Raw genomic sequence first — 16393 nt, 5'->3', positions numbered from 1 at the left:
CCCTGTAGTACAGCCCCCCTAGCACCCTGTAGTACAGCCCCCCAAACACCCTGTAGTACAGCCCATCAGATAAATTGTATGGTACAAGTGTTTGCAGTAAGATAAATTGCATGCGATTTGTCACGGGTTGATACAGATAGAGTGTGTCTCTTTCAGCGGGGGTCTGGCAGTCGGATCGCCAGCCCCCGCCATCTGCCGGAAGAAGATGCGTGCATCCCCATACAACAAAGCTCCCCGCCTCCTCGCCACTGGTCCCCGACGCTCTTTAGATTTGGATGGGATGTGTTGAAAATAAAATCTAATACCCCTTTCAGACAGGAAAAAAACCTGGGAATTTCCCTGCTCTTGCCGTGTCGACCCGGGTTTTTCTTCTGTCTGAAAGGGTCAACACGGGTTTAAAGTTCCGGGACTTCGACCCAGGTATTTACCTGGGTTTTTCCCGTGTCAGACACGTGTTTGCGGCTGTGTGAAAGGGTCCGACCTGTGTTTTTCTCCCGACTACTGAAAAATCATGCTGATTGGCTGTGCAGCATGGCGCTGCGTGATTGGCTGATCTTCACAGCTTCCCTGATTGGCTGAGCGGTCGTGGCAGTGGCGTGCAGCGCAGCACTAAATGGCCATGGCACATTGCAAAGATGAGGAGATCCGTTTAATGCAATGTTTAATGTTTAATGCAATGCAGTGAGCAGACACCTCCTACTTTTCATGATCTTTACTTTTCGTGCCTTTAAAACTGTCCTTTTCTTATGACACACAGAGTTTTGCAGGAAAAATCCGGCTTCTGTGTGAAAGGGGTCGACACGGGAAATACCCGGGTTTTTGCTCCTGTGTGAAAGGGGGTCAGCCCCTTGCTGCCTAGTTCTACCCGGGTTTTTGTATCCGGGAAATACCTGGGTTTTTGGGGTTTTTCTGTCTGAAAGGGGTATAAATTGCAGTGTGAAAATAAAGCAGATGTGGTGGGCACGGTTAGAGGTAGTATAGGTTCCCTTCTTAGTTGCTGGAAGCCGTCACGTTACCCAGATTCTTCACCGCGTTGGTTGGAGGGAAAACACCTCATTCACCAGAGCGAGACGTTCAATCAGGTACAGCTGCTTAAGTTTTATTTAGTATCACAATGGCAAACCGTAACCAGCAATGGTAATAATCTAATTAATCTTGCATGTGATTAGTTTACTTTAATAAAGTGCTGACTGATAGTATTACATTTCACACCGCCTGGCGGGGTCTCGCTACTAGATCATTAAACAAAGATTTGAATACAACTTAAGTCGTGTTTCGTGCCACTATAGAGTGAGGGGATCTACCCTGATAACTGTAACTGGGGTTGGTTAATACACCCCTTTTCCTCACATACGTACTCTCACTCGGTAGTGTCAGTAACACAAGCGATTCTCAACAACTCCCTATAGGCTAAAATCCTCACACAAAAAACAATCGTATATGCATGAATAACAAATACAACAGGGTATCAAACACGACCTGCATGCATATTCGGATGGCTATAGTCCCCGGGTGGATCCACTTGGGCCCAAGGGTTGCTGGCACCCTCCAAAGTCTCCTCCCAGTAAATATGACCGGTACCAGGTACTCAAGTGCTAGTTGGGAAATGGGTCCCTGTCATATAGTTTGTGGCCACAAGATGGCAGCCTGTACAACCACCATCCAAGTGGTTGTACAGGCTGGTGGGGGAATAGTTTTAGGGCTATGTCCTGTGACAACCCCTTTTCAGTGCCCCGGTGGGGAAAAACACGGGCTCCTTGGTTTGGGGATTCGCTGTGTCGCTTGCTTAGTCTGTTGCCAGGGTGTCCATATGTCACTGCCAATTCTCCCCTGTATCCAGTGACACTCTTCTTTAGCACACTGGTGAACACTGTTGGGCCCCTGGGTTTGGGAGGGGTTAATATGGGTGTTACTAGGAGTCTAGGTATTGGTGGGCAGACAGTGTGGGTAAACAATGTGGGTGAGTAGGTGAGAGGGTACCCTGGGTCTGCCTCAGTTGCAGGCTAATGCCCATCATATGCTCCAACGGCGGGTCCCGCTTTTGGCTGCTGTTCCCCACCGTGATGCCTGCACTCACCACCTGCTGCATCAGTGGTCGGACCGCCCATGTGGGTTGCCTGCTCCGGTCCTCTTCTTCCGCCCGGAGGGCACACTAGTGCGGGCTCCGCGGAGTTGCCGCACTCAGTCGCTCCTCCGGTTCATCGGCTGCCGCTGGCTGGGTGGGTGTATCCTGTTCCTGCCGCTGCCACCGCAGACTCACCAGTCCCGGCGTGTAGTCACTGCACCCGGTCCCCGCACTCTCTTCTCCTTCTCTTCACGTGCTTCCGTCCGACCGCACGTGTCTCCTCTCTCTAAAGGTGCCCACACACTAGAAAGATCTGCGATCATAAGATGTGCGCATAAATTAGCCTTGAAATCTTTTTTCCGTCCTGGGCAAAAGATTTCAGGTAAGCGCACATCTTTACCAAAGATTTTTCTCAAGATCCCATGTGCGTTCCTATGGATCTTTTGTTAAATCTTCTGATCTTTCATGCAGCACGTAAGATCAGAAGATTTAGCAAAAGATCCACGGGAGCGCGCATCGGACCGAAATCGACCGATTTTTGACCGATTATTGGTAAACATCAGACGGTATATCGGCCGATTTATCGGAAATCAGCCAAAAAATCGTTCTAGAGTGTGGGCACCTTTACCCTTCTCCTTCTATCGTCATCACCTCCACTGCCGTCACCCGGCTCCCCCCTCTCTTCGCACCTCTTCTCCTGGGGAAAAGCTTCAGCATGCCCCTTGTCTTCTCCCCGCTGCCAGGTAGTGTGGTTGTTTAGCAACCAGGTCACGACTGGGTCATGCCATGCCGTCCTCATTACAGGACCTTTCCTCAGCACCGCATCGGGTTTGGGCATCCTGGGTTGGGGTGCCACACAGACAGTATTTACTCTGCATAGAAACAAAATAACTCAACGAAATCTAACTCTCTCTGCACATGTTACATCTGCCCCACCTACAGTGCACATGGTTTTGCCCATTTAGAGAGCAAGTTTGCCCTGTGATCAGGTCTCTGTTAGGCACTTTCATACCCTCCAACATGACCCTATTAATTTATGATTGCCGTCACCTGTGTTGAACTAGTTCATTTATAAGAAAGTGCGTCAACACAGGTGACGGCAATCATATAAGTCAGAGGGAAGTCCCGGAACGGAGCATTTTGACCTAATGGAATTACAGCAGTGGCGGTCAGATTTAGTGGTTTCGCTGGCATGCTCTCTGTGCTATGTGCAGTACCCCAGCCTCACCACCGTAGTTACTGCCCTGGTACTCTTTTATTTATTGATGTAAATAATGTATGTTAACATTTGTAGCATTGGCCTTTTAAAACTATATCAGTGGTATTTAATGTTTCCTTGTGGAACTAAACAGTCCAGCAAGCCTTGCCACAGTTTTATTTTGCTGTAACTGCAAAATTGTGGAAGGGCATGCTGGGATGTGTAGTTTCACAGAAGCCAGATGAACATATACTAAATACCCCGCTATACCATAATTGCCTACCTGATCCTCTCCATGAGGGAGAAAATGCTCTGTTCCTGGACTTCCCTGGTAATGTATGGTTGCCATCACCTGTGGGGAGCTAGGTAACTTATAAGAAAGGTGTTTCACCACAGGTGATGGCAATCCTACATTACCAGGGGAGTCCAGGAACAGAGCATTTTCTCCCTGAAGGAGAGGGTCAGGTAGGCAAGTATGAGGTAAATCCTAAATAGATGCCATGCTTACAGCATCTAAGCTGTGCAGGGAAGTGGGGACTGTTCAGCAGGGAGGGGATTGCTGGAGACCCCCCCAAATGATGAAAATGAAAGACATGCTGCACGGCTACACCATACCTCCCAACATGACCCTCTCCAGGAGGGACACAATGCCCTGTTTCTGGACTTCTCTCTTATTGTGTGATTGCCATCACCTATTTTAAACAAGTAAATTGATAAGATAGGTGATTCACCACAGGTGAGGGCAATCATAAATGAAGGGGGAAGTCCAGGAAAAGAGCATTGTGTCCCTCCTGGAGAGGGTCATGTTGGTATGTATGGCTTCACCATTCTGTCCGAGGCCCTTTTCAGTTGCATGAGAATCCTGAGGTGAACTGATCACATGTTGGGAGATTTGCATAATTTTTATTTCCTTCCTTAACTCAAAGTCTCATTCATAATACATGCTACACATGTTAAAAGTGAAACCAACACTTTGTTGAAAGTTTGCAAAAGGCAAACAGACTTGACGTTCTTCTGTCATCTGGTAAGTACTTACAAGGATGATCTGAGAAATCCCTGTAATTTATTTATTTATTTACAGTTTCTTATATAGCGCAGCTGATTCTGTTACAGTTTCTTATATAGCGCAGAAGATTCCGTTACAGTGTCTTATATAGCGCAGCAGATTCCGTTACAGTTTCTTATATAGCGCAGCAGATTCCGTTGCGCTTTACAATAGTAGACAGTGATAAAACAAACTGGGTAACAACAGACAGACTTGGAGGTAGAAGGGCCCTGCTGCAAGCTTACAATCTATAGGGATATAGGAGGGAAACACAAGGACAGGCACCAGTAATAGCATAGCAGTCCCACCAAGTTACGAGTCCAGAAGGGAATCTATATGATACATAAGTGCCTCAGAGGGTTATGCGTGTAGAACTTAAATATGATAGGCTTGCCTGAAGAGGTGAGTTTTCAGGGAACACTTGAAAGTTTGGAGGCTGGCGGAGAGTCTTATTGTGCGTGGTAGGGCATTCCATAGGATGAGAGCAGCCCGATGAAAGTCCTGTAATAGTGAATGGGAGCTAGTGATCCGTGCAGAAGAGAGACGCAGATCATGTGCAGAGCGGAGTGGTCGAGATGGGAGATGTTTTGTGATAAGTAGAGAGATATATGCTGGTGCAGTATGGTTAATAGCTTTATAAGCAAGTAGAAGTGTTTTATATTGAATACGGTAAGATACAGGCAACCAATGGAGGGACTAGCAGAGCGGATCAGCAGACGATGAGCGTCTTGCAAGGAAGATCAGCCTAGCAGCAGCATTTAGAATGGATTGCAGTGGCGAGAGTCTGTTCTTGGGAAGACCAGTTAGGAGACTATTGCAATAATCAATGCGGGATATAATGAGTGCATGGATAAGAGATTTAGTAGTGTCTTGTGTGAGATACGGTCGTATTTTGGATATGTTTTTTAGATGCATGTAACATGATTTGGAGACAGATTGAATCTGGGGAAGAAAGGACAGTTCAGAGTCGAGGATGACCCCTAAGCAACGAGCTTGTGGGTTACGGTGGATTGTCGAGTTTAAAACAGCGATGGAGATGTCAGGATGGTAACTGTTCTTAGTTGGCGGGAATATAAGTTATTCTGTTTTGGAAATATTGAGTTTGAGTTGGCGAGAAGACAGCCAAGATGAGATGGCAGAGAGACATTCAGAGACTCGGCCCAAAACCACTGGTGATAACTCTGGGGTTGATAGATAGATTTGAGTATCATCCGCATATAAGTGATACTGAAATCCGAAAGAGCTGATTAGTTTGCCAAGAGAGGAAGGAAGTTTGCCCTGTGATCAGGTCTCTGTTAGGCACTTTCATACCCTCCAACATGACCCTATTAATTTATGATTGCCGTCACCTGTGTTGAACTAATGGAATTACAGCAGTGGCGGTCAGATTTAGTGGTTTCGCTGGCATGCTCTCTGTGCTATGTGCAGTACCCCAGCCTCACCACCGTAGTTACTGCCCTGGTACTCTTTTATTTATTGATGTAAATAATGTATGTTAACATTTGTGGCATTGGCCTTTTAAAACTATATCAGTGGTATTTAATGTTTCCTTGTGGAACTAAACAGTCCAGCAAGCCTTGCCACAGTTTTATTTTGCTGTAACTGCAAAATTGTGGAAGGGCATGCTGGGATGTGTAGTTTCACAGAAGCCAGATGAACATATACTAAATACCCCGCTATACCATAATTGCCTACCTGATCCTCTCCATGAGGGAGAAAATGCTCTGTTCCTGGACTTCCCTGGTAATGTATGGTTGCCATCACCTGTGGGGAGCTAGGTAACTTATAAGAAAGGTGTTTCACCACAGGTGATGGCAATCCTACATTACCAGGGGAGTCCAGGAACAGAGCATTTTCTCCCTGAAGGAGAGGGTCAGGTAGGCAAGTATGAGGTAAATCCTAAATAGATGCCATGCTTACAGCATCTAAGCTGTGCAGGGAAGTGGGGACTGTTCAGCAGGGAGGGGATTGCTGGAGACCCCCCCAAATGATGAAAATGAAAGACATGCTGCACGGCTACACCATACCTCCCAACATGACCCTCTCCAGGAGGGACACAATGCCCTGTTTCTGGACTTCTCTCTTATTGTGTGATTGCCATCACCTATTTTAAACAAGTAAATTGATAAGATAGGTGATTCACCACAGGTGAGGGCAATCATAAATGAAGGGGGAAGTCCAGGAAAAGAGCATTGTGTCCCTCCTGGAGAGGGTCATGTTGGTATGTATGGCTTCACCATTCTGTCCGAGGCCCTTTTCAGTTGCATGAGAATCCTGAGGTGAACTGATCACATGTTGGGAGATTTGCATAATTTTTATTTCCTTCCTTAACTCAAAGTCTCATTCATAATACATGCTACACATGTTAAAAGTGAAACCAACACTTTGTTGAAAGTTTGCAAAAGGCAAACAGACTTGACGTTCTTCTGTCATCTGGTAAGTACTTACAAGGATGATCTGAGAAATCCCTGTAATTTATTTATTTATTTACAGTTTCTTATATAGCGCAGCTGATTCTGTTACAGTTTCTTATATAGCGCAGAAGATTCCGTTACAGTGTCTTATATAGCGCAGCAGATTCCGTTACAGTTTCTTATATAGCGCAGCAGATTCCGTTGCGCTTTACAATAGTAGACAGTGATAAAACAAACTGGGTAACAACAGACAGACTTGGAGGTAGAAGGGCCCTGCTGCAAGCTTACAATCTATAGGGATATAGGAGGGAAACACAAGGACAGGCACCAGTAATAGCATAGCAGTCCCACCAAGTTACGAGTCCAGAAGGGAATCTATATGATACATAAGTGCCTCAGAGGGTTATGCGTGTAGAACTTAAATATGATAGGCTTGCCTGAAGAGGTGAGTTTTCAGGGAACACTTGAAAGTTTGGAGGCTGGCGGAGAGTCTTATTGTGCGTGGTAGGGCATTCCATAGGATGAGAGCAGCCCGATGAAAGTCCTGTAATAGTGAATGGGAGCTAGTGATCCGTGCAGAAGAGAGACGCAGATCATGTGCAGAGCGGAGTGGTCGAGATGGGAGATGTTTTGTGATAAGTAGAGAGATATATGCTGGTGCAGTATGGTTAATAGCTTTATAAGCAAGTAGAAGTGTTTTATATTGAATACGGTAAGATACAGGCAACCAATGGAGGGACTAGCAGAGCGGATCAGCAGACGATGAGCGTCTTGCAAGGAAGATCAGCCTAGCAGCAGCATTTAGAATGGATTGCAGTGGCGAGAGTCTGTTCTTGGGAAGACCAGTTAGGAGACTATTGCAATAATCAATGCGGGATATAATGAGTGCATGGACAAGAGATTTAGTAGTGTCTTGTGTGAGATACGGTCGTATTTTGGATATGTTTTTTAGATGCATGTAACATGATTTGGAGACAGATTGAATCTGGGGAAGAAAGGACAGTTCAGAGTCGAGGATGACCCCTAAGCAACGAGCTTGTGGGTTACGGTGGATTGTCGAGTTTAAAACAGCGATGGAGATGTCAGGATGGTAACTGTTCTTAGTTGGCGGGAATATAAGTTATTCTGTTTTGGAAATATTGAGTTTGAGTTGGCGAGAAGACAGCCAAGATGAGATGGCAGAGAGACATTCAGAGACTCGGCCCAAAACCACTGGTGATAACTCTGGGGTTGATAGATAGATTTGAGTATCATCCGCATATAAGTGATACTGAAATCCGAAAGAGCTGATTAGTTTGCCAAGAGAGGAAGTATAGATTGAGAAAAGCAGAGGACCTAAGCAGAACTCCGACTGAATGAGGTAGTGAAGAGGAAGTAGAGTCAGAGAAGCGAACACTGAAAGAGCGTTCAGATTGTACTGACATTATGTTAAACTTATATGTAAGTGCTTGAATCAACAGAATAAATAGATCGAATTGAAGAATTTGAATAAATTTAAAATCTTTTATATAGAAAAAAAGATAAGCTAACACAGTTGTATTCATCTTAGGGTGCCCATACACTAGGGCAGTGGTTCTCAAACTCGGTCCCCAGGACCTCACACATTTCACGTTTTCCAGGTCACCCGACTCATTACTGACTGACATCAGGTCTAAGATCCACAGGTGGAGCTAATTATTTTACTTAATTCAGTGAGGGGACCTGGAAAACATGCACTGTGTGGGGAACTGAGGACCGACCAGTGGCGTATATACTGTAAGGCAGCCCCAGCTGCCGCTTGGGGGAGGAAGCGGCAGTGGGGTCTGTGTGGGCTCCGGCACCCGCCCGACGCACTGAAATGCTGCTGCCTGCCGCTGCCCACTAGCTGAGCACCGAAGGCGAGTCAACCACAGCGCAGGTGCGGCCATTAGAGAGAAGACAAATCCCCCAACTGATTCAATTGACTGTACACAAAGCCGGCTATTGGCTACTGTGTACAGGATGGCCGGGAGGATGGGTGTGCTGGGGCGGCCTGGGATGTGTCGGAGCCACGGGAAGCAGCAGTGTCTGCTGGTCTCTCTCCCTCTCTTCTGCTTCAGCTTCTCCGTTATGCCTGTGACATCATCACGTCACACGCTGGGGAAACACACTGGAGAGATGAGGGGGCGACACAAAATTTTTTGGCAGGGGGGAGCAAAATGTATAGTTACGCCACTGGGACCGACTTTGAGAACCTGTGCACTAAGGTGATATGTATACGATTTGATCACTTTTTATTCGATTGCAGTTATCAATCCCATAAAAAGCATCCAAATCGCATGTATTTAACAGCAGGTTGGATGCGATGCGCGGTTTTGTGAGCATCACTTTGGAGCCTGTGAGTCGCACCACCAGCTGGAGAGATCTGTAGGATCGCAACCAAAGCCAGGCAGGCTTTGCTGGGATCATATGTGATCCATCGTATGCAAAAGAACCACATACATTAAATAGTATGCGGTCCTGCAGGCCGGGAGGTTCAAAGGGGATCGCAAACGACTTCACTGCTCTGAGAAGTCGCCTAATATTTGGTCAGCTTTAGGGGGGTATTCAATGTCAGGGGCACGGCTGTCAAGCTAGCGCGACAGCCGTGCCCCTGTCCCGTTCTCCGTTAGCTCGCCTGGAGCTCGGCAGTCGGGATTCAATGTCCCGGCCGCCGAGCGGCGAGAAGGGGGCGTGGCCGCGAGTTGATGATGGAAATAGACGAGCTCCGTCCGGGAGCTCGCCTATTTCCGGCTTTTCTTGGCAGAACGAGCCCGACAGCTTGTGATGTCGGGCTCGTTCTGCGCAAAACCCCTGTTCAATGCTGTCGGGGAAGACAGCATTGAATAGGGACCCGCAGCCATCTCCTCCGTCGGGAGATAGCTGCGGGAGCTCGAAAGACATTGCATACCCCTCTTAGAGTCAAACATTTGTTTTAGGTTTGAGAAAGCGATATGTAGTTTAAAATAAATAATGTAACAATATTGTACAAGAACATCTGCAGTAAAGACTATGGCGGTTATTCAGAGCTAATCGCTGTTGTGCCATTTTGCAAGGTGATAGATTATTGACCAACTGTGCATTAGTATCTGTTTGCAGCCGTGCGATCAGGTCTGAATAACCTCCAGAGTTACGTACCCTTGCACAGACTCGTAAATCTTTCGATGGTGGGTGAGTTGAAAACGGATGTACAGTCAAGTTGCGTGGGGTTTGAGAAAACAGTCATTGCTGATTTTTGTTGCTGTGTGGTCTCGCGTGTGCGTACTGTGTTACGTACACATGCGCAGCCTGATAATCGACCCGCTGGCAAATTTGCACAAGAGCAATTAGCTCTGAATAACCCCCTATTTTCTTCTAGATCACTTCAGTTCTGTACAACAGGGAAGTAAAGATCACTTTTCACAATTTCTATTAATGTACCCAAAAATAAGGTTAGCTATAGTATTTTTGACTGGAACTTGGGGCCTAATTCGGTACTTGTGTAATATCTGGGCGCCCAATTTTTTCATTGTATTGCATCGCATCGCATCGCATGCAATATAGTGGCATACAATTCATGCGATGCGATTTTTCATTGTAAAGACCCGATTTTTAATTGTACAGTCACCCATGGGTGATTTCATACCCCCACTATCCAACTACGCATGGAGTTGATTTTATATAGTGTGGCGAGGGGACGCAGAATACATGTAAAGTAATCCGCGTCCCCTCGCAGGGGTTACTGCACTCGCCACACTTCGGGCTCGCCACACTATATAAGATCAACTCCATGCGTAGTTGGATAGTGGGGGTATGAAATCACCCATGGGTGACTATACAATTAAAAATCGGGTCTTTACAATGAAAATCGCATTGCATTCCTTAAGTAGTGGCATGCGATGAAAAAATCGGGCGCCCAGATAATACACAAGTACCCCTAATTCAGACCTGCTCGCTAGGCTGTGTATTGTTATGAGGGAGGGTGTACTCTTAAATGAAGAGCCTAATCGGAGGGTACAATAGAGAAAAAAGGTTGGGAACCGATGCTGTACGTTCATTAAACTACTGCACAGGAGACAATACAGTTATATTACATTGGGTTCTGGTATATTAGAACAGTGTCCAAGTCTACATTCAAAAGGTGGATATGGACAGAAGGTCGACAGTAAAAAGGTTGACATGTGTTTCATGTTTTTCTTTTGGTGTTTATGTTGACATAGGTTGAATCTTTACCGACCAATGGACCTTATTCTGGTTGACTCGCAAAGAATTTTGCAGCCTTGCGAGTCCACCAAATGCCGCCCGCCCACACGGCCGCCTGCCCCTTGCACGCTGCGATCCGTAGCTGGGCGTTCCCATGGCCTCCGCCACCGGCCCATGCCCCCGCCTGCCGTGCCTTGTGCGTGTGGCTGGCCAATGTTCAATTGGCCACCAAGCGGCTGCACATGCACAGAAGCACACCATCGCTCCCCTGCACGAACACGCAGGGGAGCATGTGGACCAGAATAGGGTCCAATATCTCTGGTTCTATTGGACTGTCAAAAAAATTCAAAGCTGAATGCCTAGCTGGCCGGGGCCTGGAGATATCAGCACCCTCTGGGGTTTATTTACTAAGGTGGGAGTTCTATCAAAGATGGGATGTTGCGATGGGCAACCTCAGATTATATCTATTATATTCAAGAAGGTGCTAAATAAATAATAACAAGACTCTGGTTGCCCATAGCAACATCCCATGCTTCGGGCCAGCTGCCTCGCTCCACTACTGCGGCACTCACCACACTTTTCCGTTCCCATGGATGGTAAAGTATGAAAAAGTACCACATTTTTCAAAATCATGAAAAACCCACGTTTAACTTTTTATGTGTTGACTTTGTTCATATTGGCCTTTTGTTTGTGTCCACATTTTGTCACTGTCAGCTTTGTTTGTACATGTCGACCATTTGGTGTTGACCCATTGACATTGTCTATCAGATTTCAATATACCGTTGATAAAACACCAGTCCAGCTGTCAGTGTAGTTTCCATGCCATTAAATGGACAAAGTAAACCTTCCATACATCATAGCGCATCAACTTGCTAACGGATGACAGCTATGACTCTGCGCAGGGATCCTCAACTATAATACAATTCTAAATAATACTGGCGATGAACAGTGTAATTAGAAGTTGTTTTGTTTGACCCTGGTTGACTGATTGAACAATAAATCGCATGATTTGTGTGCACATCCAATGTGTCCCCCGCTGCGATGCCACGCTGGTCAAATCTCGCATCTCAAGATATTATGTGCTGCAAATAATTATCGCATCGCATGTGCGATCGTATGTGGGTTTAAATGCATGCGATTTATCGCAATGCGATGTGCGATCTATCGGTTTATATACAGATGGAGTAGGTCTCATCCTGGCAGGGGATGGCGCTGGCGTCGCCAGCCGCCATCCCCCGCCAGCGCCATGGCGATGGCGAGAAGGGGACGCGCGCGCACGAGAGGCGCGCGCGTCCCCTTCCGATGGCGCTTCCATCCGTTCCCCCGGGTCCCCGTCGGCTTGCCGGCGGTAACCCGGGGTCCCCGCCGCCTGCCCGCACCCCCCCTAACCCCACTAACCCTGTCCGTCTCCCTGAGGCGGAGACGGACAGGGTTACCGTCTCGCTGGCGACGGAGACTGAGGCGCGCATGCGCGTGAGAAGCACGCGCATCTAAGTATATTCGCTGGCGAGGCTGCTGGCGGGTCGCCAGAGGGGACGTCCTGGCGACCCGCCAGCAAGGATGGGAACTACCCCATCTGTACCCCCAGATAGCCCAGCATGGGGAATGCGATTTATCGCACGTTTGTATGAACATCGAATTAGGGAAAAACCACTTCAGATGTGATTTATCGCACAGGGAGCTTCAGGGGAAATAGAAGCGTGATATTGAATTGCACTCAATCGCCCTAGTGTATGGTCACCATTCAGATTGAGCAGCTCTCATTTGAGCTGCTCTTTAGGATAAAATCCCCATCCGCCCCGCTTGCTAGCCACCAGAAGGGGGCACGCACAATACACTTGAGTGCCCTAATCTGACGGAGCCCACTACTGGCCTCCGCCGGCTCCCCGCTGCTCCCCCATAGCTGCCCGCACCCCCTACTAACCCCGCCCGTCTCCCTAAAGCGGTAAGGGGCAGGGAAACCGCTCCCCTCTGCCGGGAACTGACGGGAACGCATGTTCCTGTGAGACGCTTGCATGTCCCCTTCAGATGGAGTGCCTCTCCGCCAGCCTGCACCAGCACAGGGCAATTCCCTGAGCTGGCTGGGAGGTTCTCCATCTATAAGTATTGCCGAAACTAAGGAAACCTATTATTCCTTTGTTTAATCCTCACTCTCTCCTCTTACCTTGACAATAACCCACATGTCAAAACGCATTGGCATATGAGAGTGTTGGTGGAAGTTATATACAAACATCATACCCCTTGGGAGTCCATGGTCATGGTCAGTCAACATACATGTAGATGGACTGGCACCAACTTCAAATGTTTGCATTTTATGCCCTTTACGCTCATACAATGAGTGATTTTTTTTAAAGACAAACACATTGTTTATTAATACCCCTTTCAGACATACGCGAAAATCCCGGGTTTTTTCACATGAACGCGCCCAAACCCGGGACTAGTGTATGTCTGAAAGGGTATACCCGGGATTTCACTCCCGGATACTGAGCACCTGCAATTGACCAGGGTTTTTCCCGGTATTTAACTCCCGGGTAGAATACCCGGCTTATGTCTGAATGGGTTTACCCGGGTTTTTCAGTTTTAAACATGTGATGTTGCTTTTTTTTGCTGCTGGGGCGTGTCCTATTTTAATGATGAAACACTGAAAAGCTTGAAAAGCCTGGCTTATGTGTGAAAGGGTTATACCCGGGTATTTCCCGGATTTGAGGTGTAGTGTGAAAGGGGGTCTGTTACTAAAATCCTGGGAGTGACCTGGGTTGAAAATCCCGGGTAAACCTGGCCAAAATCCCGGGTAGTATGTCTAAAAGGGGTATTAATGAGGTAATGCACAAGGATCAGTCTTCCCTTTTGTATTTGATTCCTTCTTATTTTAGATGCTTCAGCTGTAAATCTCAGAACGTTTTCTGCAGTCACTTGGAGCGCCAGCAGGACAGATAACTGTGAAAGAAAGAAGAAGATTGTTCGTATCGAAAGAACTTTTAAGGTTGAGTCAACATCAGTCCTTGTCTAAATTACATCAAAAGCTCATTATGGATGTCTTCAGTATAATGCAAACATGTAAGTGCAATACTTAAAAGATGAAGGTAGATCGTAGGTTAATACAACTGTATTGATTTTCTCATGACCGCAACATTTTTTTTAGATGGTTCTGCATCCCACCCAAGGCTGACAGTGTCCTACAGCGTGCATGTGTCGGGGGGGGGGGGTACTGAACAGAGCAGTGAGTAATACATGATGTACATAGCATCTGTTATTTATTTATTTATTACCACTTATTTATATATCACACATATTCCGCTGATGTGAACATTCACACCAGTACCTGTCCCAGTGGAGCTTACAATCATATTTACTACCGGTGTTGAACTATTTATATTTAATTGATGTCCACCATACTGTGAGGGGAAAATTTACTAAGATCGAATGGGTACGAATGCACCCATGATGATTTGCCCGACAAATTTCCAAATCGTAGAAATGGCAACTTTAGCTGAATTTGGCAATAGGAACGAGTTCTATCTGATTGGCTAATTTACTATCATTCGTGCGAATTCAGCTGTAAAATTTAAATAAAGTACTTGTGTATTTTGGCGGTGCCCCCGATTTCCATCGCGCAATGTTTTAATCGCATCGCATGCCATGCACCCGATGGCATGCGATGCAATGCAACGCAATTTTTGCCCCCTTATACGATGAAAGATTGTATAAGCACCCTAAAGGGTGCTTTTAAGCACCGTAATGGGTGCTTACAATGTTAAATGCACCCCCACGCCACCCCCCCACTATAAACGTGAACCCGAAGCGTGGCGAGCGCAGCGCGCCCGCGAGGGGCGGCGGTACGCATCCTCCGACCTTTTCATACCCCCACTATCCACGTCGGCGTGGAGTTGAGAACAGAAAGTATGGCGAGCGCAGGGAGCCACCGAGCCCGAAGCGTGGCGAGCGCAGCGAGCCCCGCGAGGGGATGCGGATACCTTCACAGGTATCGGAGTCCCCTCGCGGCCTTCACAGGTATCCGCGTCCCCTTGCGGGGCTCGCTGCGCTCGCCACGCTTCGGGCTCGGTGGCTCCCTGCGCTCGCCATACTTTCTGTTCTCAACTCCACGCCGACGTGGATAGTGGGGGTATGAAAAGGTCGGAGGATGCGTACCGCCGCCCCTCGCGGGCGCGCTGCGCTCGCCACACTTCGGGTTCATGTTTATAGTGGGGGGGTGGTGTGGGGGGGGTGCATTTAACATTGTAAGCACCCATTAGGGTGCTTATACAATGTTTAATCGCATCGCATTGCATTGAACGGCATTGTATACCATATACAATGTCATACAATTTTTGAATTGTATGGCATTGTACAATATCGCGCGATATCGCATCGCATACCATCGTATGCCTTATGGTATGCGATGCGATGGCCGCCAAACTACACAAGTACCTTAAATAAGACTGGAAATTTCTTCTAATTTTGCAGGATTAATTGACTGAAGCCTGCACGGACCTGAATGAAATAAAATAAGTGTAAAAAAAAGTGTAAAAATAAGAAAAATATAACTATTATAAAAAAACTGCGTAGGGTCTCGCATCACAAGCATAAGCAGCCCCAGGCTCTTTCAGCTGGTGCTGGTTGCAGAAATAGGGGGAGGGAGGATTGTTGGACCACCTGTATTTCTATAATCAGCACCAGGCTCTTGGTGCAGGATTCTGTTACTGATATGTAGCCCACACACTATGACGATATTACATACAATCCTTTGATTTCGACTGCATCTATGCGATATATATTAAATGATTGTGTGCACGAGTAATGGGTCCCCTGGCGTGATGCGTGGGATTCAGTACTGAATCCCGGCGGTCGGGATCCCGGCGTTCAGAATCCCGACGCCGGAATCCCGACAGCCGAAATGCCGACAAGGGGGGGACGTGGATCGCCCCCCCTTGCGGGCTCGCTGCGCTCGCCACGCAGCAGGCCCGGTGCCTCGCTACGCTCGGCACACTAATTTATTCTCCCTCCAGGGGTGTCGTGGACACCCACGGAGGGAGAATGTGTCGGTATTTCGGCGGTCGGGATTCCGGCGTCGGGATTCTGAACGCCGGGATCCCGACCGCCGGGATATTAACTGCATCCCGATGCGTGTGGGGGGACCCATTATTGATGCTCGTGAATTGCATGAGCAATCGCATGTGGTTTTTAACCACACACGATCACTTGAATGCAATTGGCGACGGGTTCGGGAAGCAGGGGCCGGAGCACGGGTGGAGGTAGGGCAGTGACCAGGGTGCGGGTGGAGGTAGAGCTGGAACCGGAGCGATGGCAGTGATGGAGCGGAGACTGGAGAGGTGAAATGCAGTGCGGCCCTCTGATTGGCTGAGAGTGGCTGAGAGAGAGAGCTCTCTCAGCGAATCAGAGGGTCACCAACTCTTTGAAATAGTTTTCAAATTCTGCCGCCTCTGCCGATGAGCCCTGCCACCGCTAGCGCTCCTTCATAGTGCTGCACTTCA

The sequence above is a fragment of the Crinia signifera genome, chromosome 19 (genome assembly GCF_055691185.1).
Source record: "Crinia signifera chromosome 19, ASM5569118v1, whole genome shotgun sequence".
Classification (NCBI taxonomy): Eukaryota; Metazoa; Chordata; class Amphibia; order Anura; family Myobatrachidae; genus Crinia; species Crinia signifera.
This window is presented reverse-complemented; position numbering follows the sequence as displayed.